General features: G+C 42.1%; 1 long non-coding RNA gene across 2 annotated transcripts in view; it reads right to left on the bottom strand.

The window, feature by feature from the left end:
• Nucleotides 1-8,211: 8,211 nt before the first annotated feature.
• The window catches only part of LOC141940255 (uncharacterized), a 39,337-nt gene continuing 26,427 nt past the window's right edge, over nucleotides 8,212-21,121 (bottom strand). Inside the window, exons 3-4 of one of the 2 annotated variants that reach the window (XR_012627935.1) lie at nucleotides 10,420-10,531; nucleotides 8,212-9,244 (exon numbers count right to left, since the gene is read on the bottom strand). This is a non-coding gene — a long non-coding RNA (uncharacterized LOC141940255). Of the gene's footprint in view, nucleotides 9,258-10,419; nucleotides 10,532-21,121 lie in introns of both variants that reach the window. The other variant, XR_012627936.1, reaches the window with a different exon arrangement.

Here is a 21,121-nt window from a genome sequence, read left to right as displayed (position 1 = left end):
ATAGTCCTGGTACCACCAATTAAGTTATTTGCATAACTGCTAGAAAAGAGAGGATGGGACATGGCTCCTTGCAACCACAAGTAAACGCAATCTGGTCATTCAAAGCTGAGAGCCATGAAACAGAGAAGACAAGAGTGTATTTTTCTCACTGTGGGAGAACTTCAGGTAAGTAAGCAATGTCCCAAGAAATCAAAACATTTGTTTCTACTGTCTTAGATTTTGTGGGGCTTAATAATTAATAATAGAAATAAAAAGAGAAGAAAGAGAGGTAAAGGAAACATATGGATGAAATTCATGACAGACACAGTAAGGCTGATATATTGCTGTACACATCAAACATGGTTGAAAATTATTTTGATTTAATATCATTTTATATTTCAAGTATAATTCAGCTGAAAACATTCACAGCCGTCTACAGTGGTGATTCAGGTGAGAAGTATTTTTTTACGACTGCAGAAAGATTTAAGTTTTATTACTCTTTTAATGAACTAGAGCATATGCCACATGAATTCCCACATACATCACCCTGTCCATGGGCAAAAATGTGAACTTTGAATTCCTACCAGGGAGACTTCTAGGGAAAATTAGAGGCTAAAATTTCTCCAGCTGCCTTTGCAATTTTTCAGTTCATTGAGGTTTGAAACCTTCTAAAAAACTAGTCTAGCCAAGGTCAGTTTGTAACAAAACATGTTATGTTTGACCTGTGCAGTGCTTATTGCAAAGTACTCACTTTATTTTATGTTAGTTTTTCCTATGAAACGTGTGAAGGTGAAAGTACACCCTTAATTTTAGTTCTCTTGATGTTTTGTGTTAGAGGCCTGTATAAAACCACTACTTGTCTGTGTCTGCATTTATGAAGAACAATGTTTATGGGCATATAATCATAGGGAAGATAAGTTTTAAACTAAGAATATTTGCTGTTACATGTAAAAAGGCTCCCATGACTTTAAGGGCAGTGGCTTCCATTTAATACTGGTTTACATGGTCATAGCTGGAAGTTATCTGGGGTCTCTGGTTAAAAGATAGTTATCAGGTAGGAAGATGCCTCCCATAAGTCAGACTGGGCAAACCGAGTGTGCTAATGGCTACTACAAAGTGGTGAGAGGAAACTCCTAGCTGTGTATGACAAGCTTCAGCCAGCCTACAAAGCCCAGGAGCGTTATACCACCCCAAGGTCATCTGCTGGATGCTTGCAGGCTGTGCTTTACACAGGCACCAAGACCAAACACACTCCTAACAGAGGTAGGCATGAAACTGAGTTGGAGAGACTCCTGCAAAGCAGTTTCTGTGTTAGCCAACTCAAGTAAATTAAAATGTGCGGTGGTTGCTCTGGATGCCACACGCAGGGCAGCTGCTGGAAGTGGGCATTTCTCTGTGGGATCTCAAAGGAGTGGGGCCAGAGTTGCTGAGACTGGGGTGGGGATCCCTACAGTCAGAAGGTATTGCTGTATGCCTTTTGGTTGCTAAATAAAAAGATGGTCCTAGAAAGACAGTCTTTTCCTTATCATTATCTTTCCTTTATGTTTGTATTTACAGCCTTTAAGTATTTTGTAACTACTCTTTCTCACTTGGTCTTCATCCTGCTCTCCATCCATTCATTGATCCATCATCCACACGATCTCCCAAGAAAAGGATTCCTTTCACCATGCCAGTGCTGCTCTCTTTTGAGAACAAGATCTGTAGGTAGGAATGAGCTGGGGAGGGACAATGTTCTCTCTCGTTCTGCCTGTTCTTACTTTCGTTGTAGACACCTTTGTTTTCCTGATGGGCAGAACTTCAGGATGACCAAGACTAGGAAACCTGGGACTGGTCTGCTCTGAAAGACCCAGAGCCTTAGCCCAACACACATTCAGAGGGGCCAGTTACCCCATTACTCAGGGACAACATCGCACAGCTGTCCCTTTCACTTGGCTAGACAGCTGGTTTGTACCTGAGTGCCTGGGAGCATCCCCAGGCTGTCTACCTTGTTAAGTTGATAGCACAATCCTAGCATCATTTTGGAGCAGAACAGCTAACCCATGCCAGCCAGTCACTGGACACAGTTCAGAAGGCATTCCCAATAAGCCATTTCATTGCAAGCATCCTGTTGCTTCAGTGTTGGCCTCAACATCAGTACTGGGCATGTCCCATATGCAAGCACAGACACAGCCCCCAGTCTCACAGGACAACCTGTCTGCTCCATGGCTACCCTTGTAGGAAAAGCTGCCATTGGGAGGAGGCACTTAGAGGACCATCTGTGAGGTGTGGGAGCAATGCAGGCTGACAGGAGATATGCAACCGCTTTGGGAACCGCTGATGTCACAAGCTGATGTCTTCTTCTTGAACATGGAAGCGATGTCTGTGTTTTGGGCAGGGCTGCTGGAGACCTCAATGCTGGAAATATGGGCATCAGCGGTTGAGTGGTTGTGGCTTGTTCAAACCTGGCAGCATGGCAGGTGCCTTTCTTAGAGAGGAGTCCTCAGCTACACACCTTGCTGAGAGGCTGGGGGGAGGTGGGTTTGTTCCCACTCCATTTAACCAGTGTTCAAATGCATGGTGGAAGCAGCAAGTGTCACGCACAGCCAGACCTTAGCATTCCAGGCTTTGCAGTACTGTTGGAGTGAGCAAAACCCAACTGTCTGGGTCACTTGTTCATTGATTTTCTTTAGGGAAAGATGATTTACAAAATGATAAAAGCATTCCAAAGTGAGTGTTTGTTTTGCAGTCAGCAGCACAGGCTGGATCTCCAGACACGGTGCTATGCCAGGGCTTGACAATGCAGTAGTAGGAGTCATAAAAATAGCACAAAGGCAAGAGCTAACCTGCTCTCAAACCTCTTTTTTTAATTATTAATTTAATTCCTGATAATGCATTTCTCACCTTCATTTCACTATTTCTGTGCTGTTTTGTTATGCGATAAAATGTTGTTTCCTTTGGCTATTTGCTGTAGAAACTACTCTAAAAAACAGACTGTGAATGAAGAACAACATGTGCCAGTTCTGTCAAAAAAAGGAGACTCAGCTCACAGTTTGGCAGAGTCACAGTAGGAGCTTGGGACTTTGCCAAGGAGGGGGCCAAGCCCAAAATAAACCCTGGTCTGAATAGATGTGTAGTGATGCCTCTGGGCCAGGCAGCTTGAGCATCTCTTTCTGTCTGCAGACCATCTGCTTGCCTTAGACCTGCAGTGTTCCAGTTCATACATGTTTGCAGGGAGGGAGGGAGGGAGGGAGGAAGAGAAGGAGGGAGAGAAGGAGGGAAGGAGAGGAGAGAAGGAGAGAAGGAAGGCAGGGATAAACAAATGGCTATGTGTTACTGTAGGGACAGAATAGTTTCTGCAGTAGCACACTGCTATTTCAGATAACTACTGTTACAGAGAAAGGCTTCCTTCTTCAACATCATCAGACAAATGTTTTTTTGCATCTTCTCATTGTTCCTCAAAACCCCTCTAGGGACCTCTCACAAAGCATATGCAGTGAACACCCTGCCTTCTCCCTTCCCTGTATCTGTAAATTCTTCCAGACCTGCCCTCCTAATGCCTCTACCAGCTTTTTACTGATACCCTGAATTACTATGTTTGTCAGCATTGCAGAATTGAGGCTGGCCACCGCCAGGGTCTTTGGTGAGCTTCACATTCTTGTTCTCACCTCAGTGAACCTTCAGCATAATTGACGGCTCCTCTGTGTATGCTTCAGTGGCTCTGGGCTCTTCTGAGGCTCCTCTCATCTCTCTGAACACATCTTTACGTTGGATTTTGATTCTCTCATCCATCACCTTGCAGTCTTTGTCCCTCTGTTTCCCAACTTGATTTCTTCAACCTATTCTAAATAGTAAGATCTAAGTCCTTTGAAGCAGGACTTCTCTTTGGACAAATCCCTGAGACAATGTGGCATCATTTTGATGCTGCATCTACTGCATGCACACCAGGCAACACTCCGCAAAGGCAGCAAGGACCAGAACTGATGTGTATGCTCTGACTAGGGCTTTATTGCCTGCTCCGTGAAACCTGGCTTCACGTTGCAAAGATCCACCCAACCCACATCACATGAGCTGTGAGACTAGAGTATACATTGTCTGTCTAATGAAGCAGGACAATGCTTCACACCTCTGCAGGTACTTCACTCATGCCCAGGACCTCTTGAGATGGCACATGATCTAAAAATCATATACAAAAGGGCTGTATCTCTACTAGTCGATGAAGGCGAGACCAGCTGGCCCAGAGTGACCTGCAGGTAGATCTGTTAACCTCCAAAACTGTAGCCATTTGCAAACTACCCCTGATAAATAGCTAGGGCTAGTACAGAGAGCCAAGCTGCTATGCTCAGAGATGTTCCCTGGACTGTTTAATTTCCTAGGAGAGGCATAGTCAGGCTTTCTTTACTACTGTGCATTACAAAGATATTCAGCCTGTCCATGGCCTTCCCCAGTTCCCCATTGCTTCCCATAGCAGAATTCTCATCTTCCAACTCCCTCTCATCTTCATGCTTGTCTCCAAACCATTTTTTCTTCATGTGAACGACCCTGTTTTCCACTCTGCCTCCTCTCCCAAGTACTGTTCTCCTGTCTCCATCTTCCAGGCCTCTATGATCCCCTTATTTACCATTTCTTCAAGAATATTTATGGCACTGCTCTAAGGGTAGCCTCTAGCATGTGCTCCTACCTGCTGCACAGGCATACATATGGGCACGGGTGTCAGCATTTGTGAGAAGCTTGGTGAGCGCCTGGAAAAGGTGCAAACTCCAAAGGTTTGGAACACTACAAGCTTTTCTGATCAACAGCTATGTCCTGAAAATTCAAGGCTCTTTCTGATGCTCTATTGCAGGGGTGAACCTTGCCTTGTGCATGATCTGCTTTTAAATTTCCTACAATATGTCAACATAGTTGGCCTAACAGTTAGCACTCCCACAGAGATGGCGATGCTCTCAGTAGACATGTGTCATGCCAATGCTTCAGAGAAACATGTGTGAGCCTCTGCCACTGGTGGGTCCCAGTGAACCCCATCACACAGCCTTGAAAACCAGGCATGGCCTTCACACTGACCTCCTCTGCTCCACATAGCAATAAGGCACTGACCCTTCCGAGCAGGTTAGCATCAAATGAATAAACCAGACTTGAGCTATAAGGGGTTCCTTGCAAAAGTGAATTTCACATTTCATCAGATACAGATGAAATAAAGAGTTACAGCCCCAGGCAGTCTGCAGTGGCTCTCCAGGAGCCACACAGCATATTGTCAGTCCTGGGCAGTGTGTCTCACACTGGTGTTCTCCTGGTTGGAAGACCTGCTGCTCCCCCATTGCAATGGCTGGGGCACTGCTATTCAAAGCAGTTTCTTCAAGGTGTCTAGTTAAAATCCCACAACACACAAATGGATTGGGCCTTCTCTTAAAGAATCATTATTCCAACCAAAAACATTGAACAAGACACAGCATCTGAAAATACCTGAAAAAAATTTATGGGTTTCCTTACAGAGTTTATTTTCTCTTTGATGAAAAAGAGAGGGCACAGTGAAAAAGAAGGCTAATGCTTCCATTTTATTGTCTAACATGATCCCAACACTTAGGACCAGCTCTATAAATTAGAAGTGAGCATGACTGGCAAAATAATTACAGAATAAGGAAAATAACTTAAAAATTAAATGTACTGCATCTGGACAAAGTTCTAAGGTAGAAACCACCAAAATTAGCACTGCGCCAATTTTTAAAATTTGGTTTATACATCTGTAACACTTGACTCTTCATCCCAGTTGAAATCTATTGTTCAGAAGCCTGTGGGTAGTGGGGCTTGGAATTGGGATCATCTTGAGGAGACTTCCAAAATATTTCACTGATTTTCCTTAATCAGGTACTGCTGTCATTTGTGATGGAGTGATTGACTTCTGTGATTGTTACAGTGCTTCTTCGGGGTTAGTGACTGACAAAGTTTATGGCTAATTCATTATATTTATTTCAGCCATTTCTAGTGAATCAGTGTTATGGATGGGGTACAAACTGCTGACATCCACTCATGATACCATCAAGGAACAGTTACGCTCCATTATGAACTCATATAGCTGAAATAACAGTGGCTTCTGTAGCACAACTCTCTAAACCAAAATGACATGTTAATGAAGAAATGTCACTGGCTACTTTTCCCAAAGGAAATGTGAAAAAATGGTGGAAGGTTATAGGTTCCAGAACAAGCTAAATGGGAGACATCTAGGGCTGAGGGTTGACTGACAGAGGCTTGAAACTCAGAGCAAAGAAATGGCTAATTGCTATTTGATTTCTCTATGTTTGGAGAAACAGAGCTTCATTAATCTCAGTAAGTAAACAGAATGGTTCAACATTAAAATCTTATGGTAGGATCATTTTCTCCTCTTAACAGAGACAACCTTTAGCAGATCAGACTGTGTCTAAACAGTTGTGTCATAAGGGGATCATGCTGGTTAAAACTATTATATAAGCACACTTTATTCACAGTGTCCCAAATTCACTGTTTCTTTCATAGATTACTATTTTGCAGAAGAGCAGGTGAAGCACCCAACCTCTGTGCAGAAACCAGAATCTCAAGTAACTCTGGGAATGAACCCAGGACCTGCAGCAAGAGCTGATGTCTGTGCTTTGTACTTGGAAGTTACAGCAAGCTGATTTTCTTGGACCTAGGGCCACTGGAAAAATCTTGCCTTGTGATTGAGTCCATTGAATGGGCTTCATTTTGAGGGCAGTCAGTGAAAGATGGAAATGCTCTTATGGGAATTTGCTTGGCACATGTCTTTGGAGGATTTAAGAGTAACACATTCACAGTCAAATCCCAGAGTGGAGGACCTGCATTGATTTTTTTCCTCTCTTCATCCATTTAATCGATCCAAATGTAGCTTCATAGCTGCATAATGTTCTTCAGGTTACATTTCACTTTCTTTGTTCACCTTATGGCCCTCTTGACAACACTGCAAGCTCTTTCTGAGCACAGTCATCATTAAATACAAGCATCATCTATTTTATCGGAGCTTATATTTATTTCACAACCTCAGAGAATTGCTGGAGAAATTATTGCTAACAGATATGACTGCAAAGACTGTCCCTGGGGCACCTTTCTGAGCATGGCTCCTCGGAAGGTTCCCGTTAACCACCTGCCGCTCAGGACCGGGTCTGGAACTCATCACGACTCCTATCCACTTTTAAAACTTGTTCTTTTTTTTTCTCTATAACTTGTTTTTAATAAGGCACAGTTACAAAATTACTTGGTTTATGTTCCTAGGAGCTGCCAAAGATTGGAGCAAATCAGGAAGGGGAGGTTGATTTTACCCCAAGGCAATCTCTCTATAACCCCCTCCCCAAACCAGCTCACGCTGACAACCCACTCCAGGGAGATTTATGTTTTCTCAAATGAAATTAAGAAAAAGCTTATGGTGTGAAATGAAAGGCAGCATGGTCCTCCCACACCCATTCTTTCCTTTCTTCTCAGGCTGTTGAGCACAGGCGAGGAGAGTGGCAGGTAACCCTGGCCATCAACCACAGACAGTATTCATGCAGGAAAAATGCTGCAGGGATTCACCTCTCTGGTATGAATACCTCCTCCTCTAGCTTGGTTTCCTCTTGTTTAGTATTTCTGAAGAAATAGTTTTGAACAGTAAAATTCTGCTATTGGATCTTAGTCAATGTTCTCCAACATTTTTATGACACAGCACATCAACGTGTTGATAGCAAAGACACAGAACTTTTAGGGATGATTGATCATTCACGAATAAACCTTCCCATGTAACTGCCTTCCCTATCTAAAAGAAGTGCTGTGAATGCTGCATTTCACCAAAAGCACTAGCAGGCGGGATCCCAGGGCTGCTGTTAAGATGGGGCAAATGTGTCCCACTGCAACCACTCTCTGGGGGCCTCCCAGTGAGGAAGGTCTCACCTGTGGTTAAGCCATCTTCAGTGGTCTCGTGTCTCTTCCTGGACTGTACTCCTGCACAGGAAACCTCTAAAGCCAACATCTATCTTTGGTTGTTCTTCAGTGTCAATTCACCAGGAATACATTTGCCAAGGAAACAAAAAAAAACATGAGAAGAGTAAATGCTGAAAAATCAAATTAATTCCAGAGTGGCCTGAAGTAACTGCAGCAACAGCAGTAACAGGAGCAATTCTGGGATGATGCAGGTAAAGCCCTTTACTTGATGGAGCAGCTGTCAGAAAATAGAAAGAAGGAAGACCAAAGAACATGATCCAGCAGCATAGCCATTGCACAGTTTTATTTTTAATTTAAAAGTAATATTTATTTTAACACTTTGTGATTAGTGCCATCACAGTAACTATGGCATGTTTTCTCTAACAGCTGCAGCAAAAATCTAGGAGCTGAAGCAAACCTGGGTAGAGAAAAGGTGCTCTTGAGCGCCTGAAGTAGAAGTTTGTTTCCTGCTATGCATGTATAGAATATGGTCCACTAGTATATTATTGTAATTTTTGCAGACTATTTTGTCTCTTCTCTGACTTCTCTGAGCTCTCTCCTTTGCCACTGCAGGGATTATTGTGTTAATAAAAAAGCTTGCCATTCTTGGTGGAGTCCTTGAGTAGGAGATGTCTGTTTCTAATTGTTTTCTTATTGTTGGATTTGAACTTCACATCTTTTGTGCTGATGTGTGCCTTGAAAGCCCTTCTCAGGGAGTATAGTATTACTAATGTGAGATGTTGATCAGCCCCCATGGCAGGATGTTTATATGCAGAGGAATGTTTTGATCTGTGGCTATAGCCTGAGTCTGGATCTTGCCTGGGTTAATTTGGATGCTCTTTTGTTTGATTCTGACAGACTGCCTTCACTGTGTCTTGGGTTTACTCCATAGGTTTAATTTCTTTGATTTATCAATGGCCAGTGAATCATATTTTTCTCCGCTTTTACAGATTGCATGGTAAGTGCTATGTTGTCAGCAATTCCTATTTAATATGTAGAGAGTTTCAAATTTATGAGCAGCACTGTTACCCTTGCTCTGTTGAATTAATAGCAGATGCCCCTGAATTTGGTGTGTTTATATAGTATTTGTTACTTTTGATTAAATACAGTGCAGTCCCTGGGACATGTACAGTACTTACATTTGAGTGTTACCAAGCAACATCACATGATTTTTATATCTGTGATAGTCACAAGGGACTGTGAGGTGCTGGCTCAAAAGCAAACTTGCTGCTGCTGTACTGAAAAAAAATTTAAAAAAAAAAAGATAAATTGTTCCAGATTTGCCATGCTGGCTCAAATCCGTGGTCGGTCTGGTCTGATCCGGTCTCCCTTGTCCGGCACCAGCTGAGAGCTGCAAAGGAAAACTGAAACAAATAAACTAACAAAATCTGAGATATGTAGGCAATTTACAGCACAATTTACAAGATCAGAGCACTCTTTGCTGACTTACAGGGATGGCCTGGGGCAGACAACTGTCATTACCTTTATTAAACTTTTAGGACAACAGATTAAAAGGAGTTCAGTTGAGATGTATGGCAGTTTGGGGAGGTTGACACAACCCTGAAAGGGGATATGGCATTCCCCTCCTTGTCAGAGGAGGGGATGTAGGGCTGGGAAAGGCCTGCTTGGGCAGCATCCAACTCCTACCACTGGAAGATGTCAGGGAAGCTGGTGGAGGCTGATCCTCCCCCAGCTTGGCACGTACCTGACACTGAGGACATGCTGCTCTGAGAGGTGCAATTATCCCAGCTAGGGTTAATTAGCACCTTCATGATGAAGGGGAAATGTCCCAATGGATAGGCTTCAGTGTACCATGAGAATTGCTCCTACTACTAGTCTCAGAAAAGGACCTATGAAAGCTATTCAGATGACTTGTACTTCTCATCCTGGACATGCAGGAGGATGAAGGATGAGATCCAGGATAGCACTTTGGTAACTCCTCCTCAAGCAAGGTACATAGGCTGTAAAAAGTGATCAGAAAAACCTGGTCTATGACCCTTGGACCTGCCCCTCTGCCAGGTGCCCTAATGACAAGCTAATTTCTCATGGGCTCCTGGCAGTGGAGGGTGCCCCACCAAGGTGATTACTGCCCAGCAACTTGATGTCTCTTAAGAAGAGCTCTCAATTCATTCCCCTCTCAAGCTTAGGAGGACCCAGAATTCACGTCCCGCTCATCCCCCTGCCCTGATCCCCCAGATCCTGCCCCCATACTTACAATATCTCCCCCCATATATGCTGATCCAGCAAAAACACCATGCTTTTTAGGGGCACTGATAGTTCTTAGAAGATCTTTGGAGAGGGGGGATGGCCAAAGTAGGGTACATTGGCTCAGTCCATAAAGGGATCTAATTGTGGGTTTAAAAACTTGAATAATTTTGTCAAAGGAAACAGTTCTGTGCTTAAATTCATTGCTGACTCCCTTCAGAGTGTTCAGTGCCCTGGCAAGATCAGCTCTACACATTTGTCACAAGCATCTCAGCAACCCAGACACAGTCTGACTCCATATATTTAAGAAGAGAGTCTTACCCATTAGGGACTCATCATGGTCCTCTGAGCCATAGTTCCCACAAGTTGCTCAGAGATGATACAGAGCCAAGCAGAGTGCAGAGATCTTCTTCAGTTAGCATTTTTGGAGCATCTGCAAGAATCAGCAGGCTCTCATAAAACTCTTGTGAAGAAGAAGACATGGTTCTGCAAAGCCCTTCATCACAATTTCCATCCCAAAGACAGTGAACTCCATCTTTTACATCAGCAGTGGAGCAACTCCTTCTGAACATGAATTAAAGGTGATTTTTTTCCCCAGAATATTTGAAACTCCTCTAATTTGCCTGTATGCTGGTGCTGATAGTGTGATTTTACAAAAATGGCCTCTGTTGCTGTGAAGATAAGCCAGGCTCTGCATTAATGCTGTTGATGCACCTTCTAACCTAACAAACCATTCCCAGCTCTCTCAACCTCCAAAATAGGAACTGTCAAGCTCTATTTTCAGTTCTGTCAAGACTTTAGGAGTTTTCTAGACAAGAGGGGTGTATCCTATGAGGGCAAACACATTCCAACATTTTCTGAGTTCCTAGTGGTTTTCTAGGGATTTTTACCAGGTCTCCCAACAGCGTATGGAGGTTTATAGCAACTAAACAGATCATTTTAAAGAATGCCTTCATTCCATTTTCTTTCTCCTTCTTCATCATTAAAGCATCTTGGACACAGAGCCATAAAGATAATGTTTGCCATGTAGTGTTTTCTAATACCAATTTAATAAGCCTCAGATCAAGATATGAAAGAAAAAAAAATGAAACGACAACATATAAATAAAATCAGCATATTCTAAGGCACGTGTTTATCTGCTGTAAATCCTGATGACCCTATTTTGCCCAGCAAATATATATGTACAGCAATGAACAGCCTCACAGACAGAAACATACACACAGACGCTGTGGAAGAACTCTGATCAAGTCACTAGTGCCTGCATTTTTCTCTGTATGAAAATCATTTAATACCAATAGTTAGAGGTTTCCAGCAGAGCTGAATGACACTGTCCATGCTGAGTCGGGAAGACTGGAAAATGTCTATATGAACAACTTTCATACATTAATGCTACACATACAGCCTTGAAAGTGCATAAGTGTGTGCAAATAACATGTGGTTCTCAACACCATTACATCAAGTGACACCATCTAGCGATTAGTCCAAGCGTTAATCCCTCTTCCAGTAGAAATCAGAGAACACCTGGGATGGGAGAAATCCTGTGGGAACAGCAAAAGGAAAAAATCTTTAACTTCAAAATGTGTTTTAAGGCAAGATTTTCAAACATATCTAATGGCAGAAGCAAGGACCAACCACAAAATTTAAAACACCTAGCAGGCAAGTTTGTGGGAGGTATGTGCCAGGTTGGCTTTGGGATTTGTACAGATGAAGACAAACTATGCCTTGAAGAGTGTCCATTGAGGTGGATAGGATGAATGGAGAGAGAGTGGGTCAGACAGGTGGCTAATGCAGGAGCTGCCAGCTCACAGCCCACAGCAGAGGTCCAGGTGGCAAGAACAATTTATCTGGCTTACACTTGGACAAAACACTTTCCAGTCACAAGCCTGATCTTCACAGGTACTCCCACCAGCTGCCTGGAAGTGCTCTGCCCCAAGGGGTGCCTGGGATGGAGGAGTACTAGGACAGAGGAGGACACAGGCTCCACAGGATGCAGCAGAGATGAAGCCAAACCAGGGAAGGAAGGGACATGGGTGGGACAAAGCCAAACCTCCTCTTTGGTTGGGTTTCATTTTCTTGTCAGAACAAAGTCCTGGTAGAGAAATACAAAATACTGAAGGATATTTTGTTCCACTGGCTGTGTGACAGCTGTAATCACAGCTGTTTTATGATGCCAGCATGCAGTCTGCATGTTGTTTTCATCGTGGGCTTCAGGTCTTAGACTAGTACCTGAGGAATAGTTAGATTTGCCCCAAGTTTCCCCCTTCTTTGCTTATGCTAATTTATATGTGATTGGCATGCCTCCTTTCACTGAAAAATAAACTCTCCCCCACATAGTCCTCAGCTCCTGGGTGAGATTAGGAACATGGATATTTTTAACATGCAGAATTTCTTTTTCAGACTCTGACTTTTTCTAGGGATGATAAATATTGTTACAAGTTTTATAATGAGAATAAATCTTAATAAATAAAAATACCTGTATTTTATACAGGGTCATGGGTAAGAACAGTACCTGGCCACAACAATGGCAATAGGAGAAGCTATTTTAAGAGCACAGAAATCTGGCCACTTTCTGTGGTCTTTCCCATCCTATTTCCCCATCATCTGCTACCAATCCCTAATCTAGATGAGGGATGTCAGAGGGTACATACCTGTCTTCTCTCTTTAGTACTTGTTTAGGACCTGTAATCTATGAATCTGCCTAACTCCTATTTGAATCTGCTCTGGTTGAGTTGCTCCACAACCTCCTGGGGCAACAAAGTCAAAAAAATCACTACTCACTTGTAAAGAAGTAATTTCTGTTTTGAAAAAACTTGATATTTAAAATCTAAACCAAGATCTGTTTTAAGACAATTTCCTACTAGTTTCAATGAGCCCCCCAAGTACTTATGGCATCTGACTAATAATTTATTCTTATCTGCTGCCTTTATGATACTGTACCCTGATGGTAATCTCCTCACAGCTATCTTCTCCAAATTGAACAGTCCTAATCTTTTGGTCTCTCTCGCTCTCTTGACAATTTTGTTTGCCCTTCCCTGCACTTTTTCTAACTCCATCATGTCCTTCTTCAGATGCAGAGACCAGAACTGCAGATGTTTTTCACAATGTGGTTCACAAAGGTTTTCTATTGTGGTAAAATGTACATAGTGCCAAACTGTATATAGTGCCATTACATTAGTAGTGCTTTGAGAGTATTAGTAGTAGTGCTTTGAGAGTATTACTACTGTTCCAATTTAGAATAGAATAGAATAGAATAGAATAGAATAGAATAGAATAGAATAGAATAGAATAGAATAGAATAGAATAGAATAGAATAGAATAGAATAGAATAGAATAGAATAGAATAGAATAGAATAGAATAGAATAGAATAGAATAGATATATTCGGTTGGAAGGGACCAGCAATGATCATTCAATCTAACTGCCTGACTAATTCAGGGCTGACCAAGTTAAAGCATATTATTAAGGGCATTTTCCAAATGCCTCTTAAACACCGACAGGCTTGGGGCATCGACCACCTCTCTATGAAGCCTGTTCCAGTGTTTGACTACCCTCTTGGTAAAGAATTGCTTCCCAATGTCACATCTAAACCTCCCCTGGTGCAGTTTTGAACCGTTGCCATGCATCCTATCACTGGATACCAGAGAGAAGAGATCAGCACCTTCCTCTCCACTTCCCCTCCTCAGGAAGCTGTAGAGAACAATGAGGTCACCCCTCAGCCTCCTTTTCTCCAAACTAGACAAGCCCAAAGTCCTTAGCCACTCCTCACAGGACATGCCTTCCAGCCCTTTCACCAGCTTTGTTGCCCTCCTCTGGATACATGCAAAGACCTTCACATCCTTTTTTAATTGTGGGGCCCAGAACTGCTCACAGTACTCAAGGTGAGGCCACACCAACACTGAATACTGTTGGATAATCACCTCTTTTGGCCATCTGGTCATACTGTGCTTGATGCACCCCAGGATGTGATTTGCCCTCTTGGCTGCCAGGGCACACTTCTGAGTCCTATTGACCCTGCTGTCAACCAGCACCCCTAAATCCCTTTCTGCAGGGCTGCTCTCCAGCCACCCCTCTCCCAATTTATATTTGTGCCCAGCTTTACTCCATCCTAGGTGCAGAATACAACATTTCAACTTGTTAAATTTCATCCCATTAATCATAGCCCAATGTTCCAATCTATCTAGATCCCTCTGCAAGGCAACTTGTCCTTCACAAGAGTCAACAGCACCTCCCAGTTTGGTATCATCAGCGAACTTGCTAATGGTGTATTCAACTCCTGCATCCAGATCATTGCTAAATGTATTGAACAGACTGGCCTCTAGAATTGAGCCCTGAGGAACACCACTGCTGACTGGTCACCAGCCAGATGTAGCCCCATTCACTACAACCCTTTGAGCTCTGCCCTTCAGCCAGCTCTTCACCCAGCGCACCATAAACCCGCTCATCCCATAGTTGGACAACTTGTCCAGAAGGGTGTCATGAGGGACAGTATCAAAAGCCTTACTAAAATCCAGAAAAACTACATCCACCACCTTGCCTTTATCCACTAGGCAGGTGACCTAATCATAAAAGGGTATCAAATTAAACAGGATTTTCCCTTTGTGAATCCATGTTGACTGTGCCTGATGATTGCATTATTCTTTAAAAGTAGTACACCGTATAATCTCCTCCATAATTTTTCCAGCAACTGAGGTCTGGCTAACAGGCCTGTAGTCCCCTGGGTCTTCCCTCACATCTTTTTTGTAGATTGGAATAACATTTGTTGAGCTTTTTTGGGTGCATTAAACACTGAGCCAATGATTTTGGAGAACTGCCTATGAGTACTTCAAGTTCTCTTGCCCACCTTGTAAGTACCATTTCCAAGTCCAGCATTGTACATGCGTGTTTGAATTGTTTCTCCTTAGGTATGATACCTCAAATTTGTGTATACCAAAGCTTTTCTGACACCTTTTAGTTAACCAAATTTTGTGAGGTCTTTCTAGAATTTTTCACCATCAACTTTTAATTTCACTCAAAAAATTTCATATCATCTGCAAACTTGGACATTTCACTGCACATTTCTTTTGCTAAGCTGCAGATGAAAATGCAGGATAAAACCTGTCTCAGCAGTGAACCCTAGAGGACCCTACTGCTGCCTCTTCTCCATCCTGGAAAGTGACCATTAAGACTTACAGTTTGTTTCCAACCCTTCAACCAGCTTTCAATCCAAAAAAGGACATTTCTCCGGTCCCACAGCAACATAACCTCTTTCACAACCTTTGGTGTTGAACTTAATCGTAAGCTTTTTGCAAAGCCACATTTGGCATACCCAAGTATGAGTTCACCCTTTATCCACATGCTTCCTATCACCCTCTCAGAACACCATCAGGCGTTCACCTCTTCATGGAGGCTCTTCTGAGTTTCTCCCAAGAGATCATGTTAACCCATTTGTTCAATGATCTTGTTCTGCATTAGAGTTTGCCATCTTACCAGGGCTGGAAGTCAGAGTCACTGACTGATAGTTCCCTTTTTGGAGCCCTTTGGTGGATAGGAGTTTCACTGGAAATCCACAAGATCTCTGGCACAGCAGCTGTTTGTCATAAGAACTCACACACCTTGGCCCACAGTCCCCTAATTTTGTATAGGAGCACTTCAGCAATCCTAAATCAGTGCCATCCAGTTCTCATGACCTGTTAACATGTAGCTTACCTGTTTAGACTCCTACACCCTGGATCTTGATCTCAACCTGACTAGCTCTTCTGACCTATTTGCTGAAGAATCTGCCAAAGGACTTCTATGGTGAAGACTGATGAAAAAAATTCACTGATCTTTGCTACTCTGGCTTCATCTGTGAGTGTCCCTTTCACATGTTAGTCATCAAGTGGCCCTACCAGTTTCCTTACTGTATTCCTGCTTCTGAGCTACTTGAAGAGCTTGTTGTTATCCCCCCTTGCAAGGCGCACTTCAATTCTTCTGTAGCTCTCTTATTTTTCTGTTTATACTTGACCTGCCATGTTTTATGGGTGCTCTGTTCCCTCATTTAGGTAATCTTTCCATGCTGTAAATTCTAGTCTTTTTCCTTTCATAGCCTTCTTACTGTTTCTTTTGAGCCACACAGTTTTTGTTGGATGGCTTTATCTTTTTGGATGAAGATGTATGCTGGTAGGTTTAGGAATGCAGACAGCATGCAGGATGGACAAGACTTTTCTTTTTTAATAATTATGTTACCTTCTAGAGGCCCCACACCTTCTATATTCTTATGCTATATCCTCACTGAACATTGTGTTACACCTCCACATACTCAGTCCTCCTGACTCACTGGGCCACGTGCAGAGTGGTACACTCACACCTGAAGCCCTGCCAAACTGGATGGGGCTGTTGCTGCCCAGGGAAACTGAGACAGGCACAGTTGCTCAAATACTCCCACCTGAAACCTGTGAAATTCTGAGAGTTTTTGACGGTCATCTTTCCTAAAATGTGCTTTTGCATCTGTTTCAGGCACATGTACAGTAAAAACAATTACAAATCTTACAAACCAGACAACTGAAAAATTATAAAGACTATGAGATGAGTTATTGCATTATGCCTTGGCTCTCCTCAGCATTTTGTATTAGGAAGATGACATCATTGGTTGAAAGAAAAATTGGTTCTCCAGATGTGTGAATGATATGGAGGGGTTTTTTCTTCTCATTAATATTCTTTACCTGTGTGACTTTGCCGATTGCAAATATGCACAGGTAATAAAACATGTGACAATGTATGCTTATAGTTTTAACATTATAAGGATTTTTTTTTACTGCATTTTAGAAATACAATTACTGTGGTTGATGCTGCATCTCTAAGATTAGAAAGAATTGCTGGAAAACCTTGGTGTAATAGGGAAGACATATCAAGAAAATGGATTCAAAGATATGTATGGTTTACATGCGATTTTCAATGAAGAACCTGATTAGTTCATGATTTATTTTATGTTTTTAAAGGTGAATGAATTCAAAGTATTTAGACAGTGTTTTGTGTCCCAGAGGTTCTGTTAGGACTTAATATGGTCTTCTTATTTGCTGGAATAGTCCTAAAGAAATAAGTGATATATCACAACTGTAAGTGGAGGAATGCTGGATGATATAACAAAGAATTATCAGGAAAACTGGACCAGTGTTACTTGTCTAATAAATTATTTTTTGGAAAACATTTCATAAAAATTAATTTTAATGTCTACAGCCTCTATTTTTATTTCCTAGTGATACAGTTTTACGACTGTACCCTCAACAATAATCTGTATTGATTGTCACCCACAATTTTTTGGCTGCGGTCTCTTAACCTGTTAAAACTAAGCCTGTGCCTGGGTGTTGGAGGAATAAAGGAAAAAGCCAGACCACTTTGAGAAAAGATGTACAAAGAAAGAGCCATGAATTTTTACCCCAATAGAGTACTGAATTGTAAGAGAATGTTATTTCAATTTAATCCCCAGAAGCGAGGTCCAGTGGACCTAACTTGAGCATGTCACTCAGCTGTCAGCCTTGGAGAGCTAGTGATGTTCCCTCCAGAGTCAGTCCAGAGGAACAGGGGTGAGCCTATGAAACAGGGAGGGTGAGTCACCCTCTGAAGGTGCCTATTCCTGTCCCATGACTGTGAAGGGAGCTCATGTAATGAACTTTATTAGATCAGCTAACTCTCAGACTTCTAGCTTTACTTCAAATAAATTCCACCCAAAAGTTATCAGCAGCTCACACATACACACTGGCCACAGTTTCCCTCATGAAGAAGGAATCGTATGCCACAGAGATAACAGAACTACCCAAAAAACATGAATCACACAGTGTAGTGCATGACTGCTTTTTTGTATCCCACAGGGGGGAGATGGATATATGCAGGTGGGCTGTTGGAAAAGTACAGAGCTGCCCCTAGTCACATCTGGCCTCAACAGATAAATTCAGTATGAATAACACATGGACTGTGCAATAGAGCTGGGGGAGAAGTCCAGCATCCTCCAAATAAAGCCCATAAGCAAAGGCCAGATATGGTGTCAGATGCTTCAGTTTTCCTTTCTCATTTCATTTTTTTTCCTCAGATGTTGTAAAGTTTCTCAAAGCTGCCAGCTGGAGTATGCCAAAAAATCCTAATTTTGCTCAAAGAAAATGTCTCTATTTGTGCCAAGAAAAATGCATTTTCAGCAGCACTGAAGAACTTGGCCTTGGGACCAGAGGATGAAAATACCTTCTTCTTACCACATCTGTCTAAGTTCTAGGAAATAATTTCAGGACTCCAAAGGTTTGGATGTTCAAAGATGAGTGATATAGAAATGATAATTAATACATAAATTTAAAACAATTCTTTTCATCCCTCTGCAGTTGCAGCAGAATTATTTTCTTTCCAAAGAAAACTCTGGATCCCATTTTTTTGTTATAACATATAGCATAAAAAACCTATATGTTTAAGAAGTTAATCAGGCTTAGTTGTACAAAACTTACAGCCTTTTAAAATGACTGCTATAAAGATACTGTTTAGGGCTTGAATGAAAGATATATGTTGATCTGCTTATCTTCTTGAGGAAAAGGCAATCTTAAAACTTTTGTTATCAGAGGATTTCATAGGAATGCAGCCAGCTCATGTATGTCAGTTGTAATCTACACTCAATACACTTCTGTTTAATCAAGCTCCATTCCCATTCTCCAGGATGCTCTAGAGGCTCAGGCATCTGCTGACACTGTGCTTCAGGACAATTCTAACCTAGAAGACCCTAAGCAGTATCTGACTCCATGCACAATTGATGTGCACATGAACAGAGTGCTTCTACATCACAAACACAATAAAATCAGATTTTGTGTTGCATGAGCACTCATACTGGACTCCAGGATGTCAGTAAATCCTCTGCAGTAAAACCACTTGTCCAAAACCAGGACACCACTGCAGTAAAAAGTGGATTAGACTTGTTGCACTTTTTGACAAATTTTGGGCCCCTGTTTAAAGAAGGATATTGCAAAACTGCAGAGGGTCCATTTGAGTGCTACCAAGATGGTCAAGGGAGCTAGAGCTCTTGGCCTACAAAGAAAGGTTGAGGACTTTGGGCTTGCTTTGCCTGGTAGAGGGAAGGCTAAGAGGGGGATCTGATAGCCCCCTTTGAAGGGGCAGTTGCAAAGATGATGAACAAACTCTTCTCGGTACTGGCAGATGTCTAACAAGGGATAAAGCCACAGACTGTAGCTTGGCAAGTTCAGGCTAAGAATTAGGAAAAACTCATCCACCTGGAGGGTAGTACAAAACTGGAACCAGGTACCAGGAGACTAGGAATCCCCATCTTTGGAAGTTTACCAGACTTTGCTAGACAAAGCCACAGTCAACTTGATCTACTGCTGTTGAATGGGAGGCTGGATTTGAGACCTCCTGGGGTCCCTTCCCACCAGTATGTCTATGAACTTGTGAAATTAACTACACAACCTGTGTGCAATAGATCTGATACTATTAGATCTCCTTTTAGCCTGGGGGGTTCACAGTCAAGGCTGCAGGGCATCAGTGCTCTGCTTGAACCTAGGGCTGTCTAGTCTGTCTTCATCCCCTTTTTAACCTTCTTTGGGTTGCAAGGGCAATCACTCAAATCATGATTGAGATCAGCATTCAATCTTTATCTCCTGTGAGCATCTTTGGCAATGTAGGAAAGGTGTGTATGAGTTTATATATGGGTGAGGTCATGGCAAGGACCCACTGTAACCTCCTGGCAGTTGCTGGCCTGGCTGCCAGGGAGATCTGACTGTCCCCATTGCTCTTTCATTGCCTGTCTCACAAAGAATACCTTTGGGATGGGGTGTCAGGTTGGTATTTTAGCCTTTCACTGGAGAGGGCTTGCTATTGTGGAATTTGAACCATGTACAGAAAACACTTGCCATACGTACTCCATAATTTGGTTATACTTACCAAAGCATCTTCAGCTCACAGATGTTCTTCCATGGAACCTTGAGCCTGAAGCAAATTAGGAAAATAATTGTGTATTTCTCAATATTTTCTAGCCAGATCTGCTAGTTAGTAAGCATGCTGTAATCTAGAAGCTTCCAGGATTTATGAATGTACATTATTTCCATTAGCATCAGCGAGAACAGTGACCATAAATCCCTTCACATGATTAATATAACACAGTGTGCTATCTGCAGTTCAGCATGCTCAGCAGAATAGTGAAGGAAGATTAAGATTAGAAGCATTGCTTTCCACTCATCACTGGTAAATTACCATAAATAACTACCCTTACAGCAACACCAAAAAAGCAGATGATAAAGTATTTTCCTGGACACATACATACAATCTGAATATTTAGCTTAATTATCTCAGAAATGGTCAAAAGTATTGTCTCAGCCACAGCTGTTATGGGATTTTCCTTTCTTATAATAAAGATTTTTACAAGTTTGAATTATTTTCTCTAATATGTTTTAATAGTTTTTAACAAAATATGAAAAGAGAAGTAAAAATCTCTTTTAGCATTTTAAGTTGATTGTATTTGTTTTACACAGAGGGCTGGAATCCTGACTACATTCCAACTAAATATTTAACTTCTGCCTACTTAAAATTTACCTTAAAGATAGACTTGATGAATGTATCTGTCTTCCTTCCCTGATCTGAGATGTTGTGGTCCCCGGTGCTGCGACCATCTCAAAAGCCGCTGCATTTCCCTCTGACTGCAAAACTGGTCCGTGAACACCTCACACATTACTTGTCAGAAACACGGGGGGATGAAACAGGCTCTTGTTTTGACAGGCAGCACAGATAGCAACAGATGCAGTTAAAAACATCCTCTGACTTGCTCTTTCAAGGCCTTATTTTCAGTTGCTGATGACTTTGTCCAACTTTTTCACCCAGCTTGAATCTTTCTATCCTTGGTTGATTTCCTTTGGAAACTTTCAGCCAAAACATCATGTTTAAAAAGAGGCTAAGGAACTTTCCCCTCTCATATTAAAATGTTTCATGTTGGAGCTTTAGCACTCTCCTATCCTGGAGCAGACCCTTGATGTTTGGAAAGAGGGTGGCCCTGTGCTGAGACTAAAAAAACTCCCACAGCTGATGGA

The sequence above is a fragment of the Strix uralensis genome, chromosome 2, assembly GCF_047716275.1.
Source record: "Strix uralensis isolate ZFMK-TIS-50842 chromosome 2, bStrUra1, whole genome shotgun sequence".
NCBI lineage: Eukaryota > Metazoa > Chordata > Aves > Strigiformes > Strigidae > Strix > Strix uralensis.
Note: the sequence above shows the minus strand (reverse complement) of the source record. Positions and strands in the feature narration are given on the sequence as shown.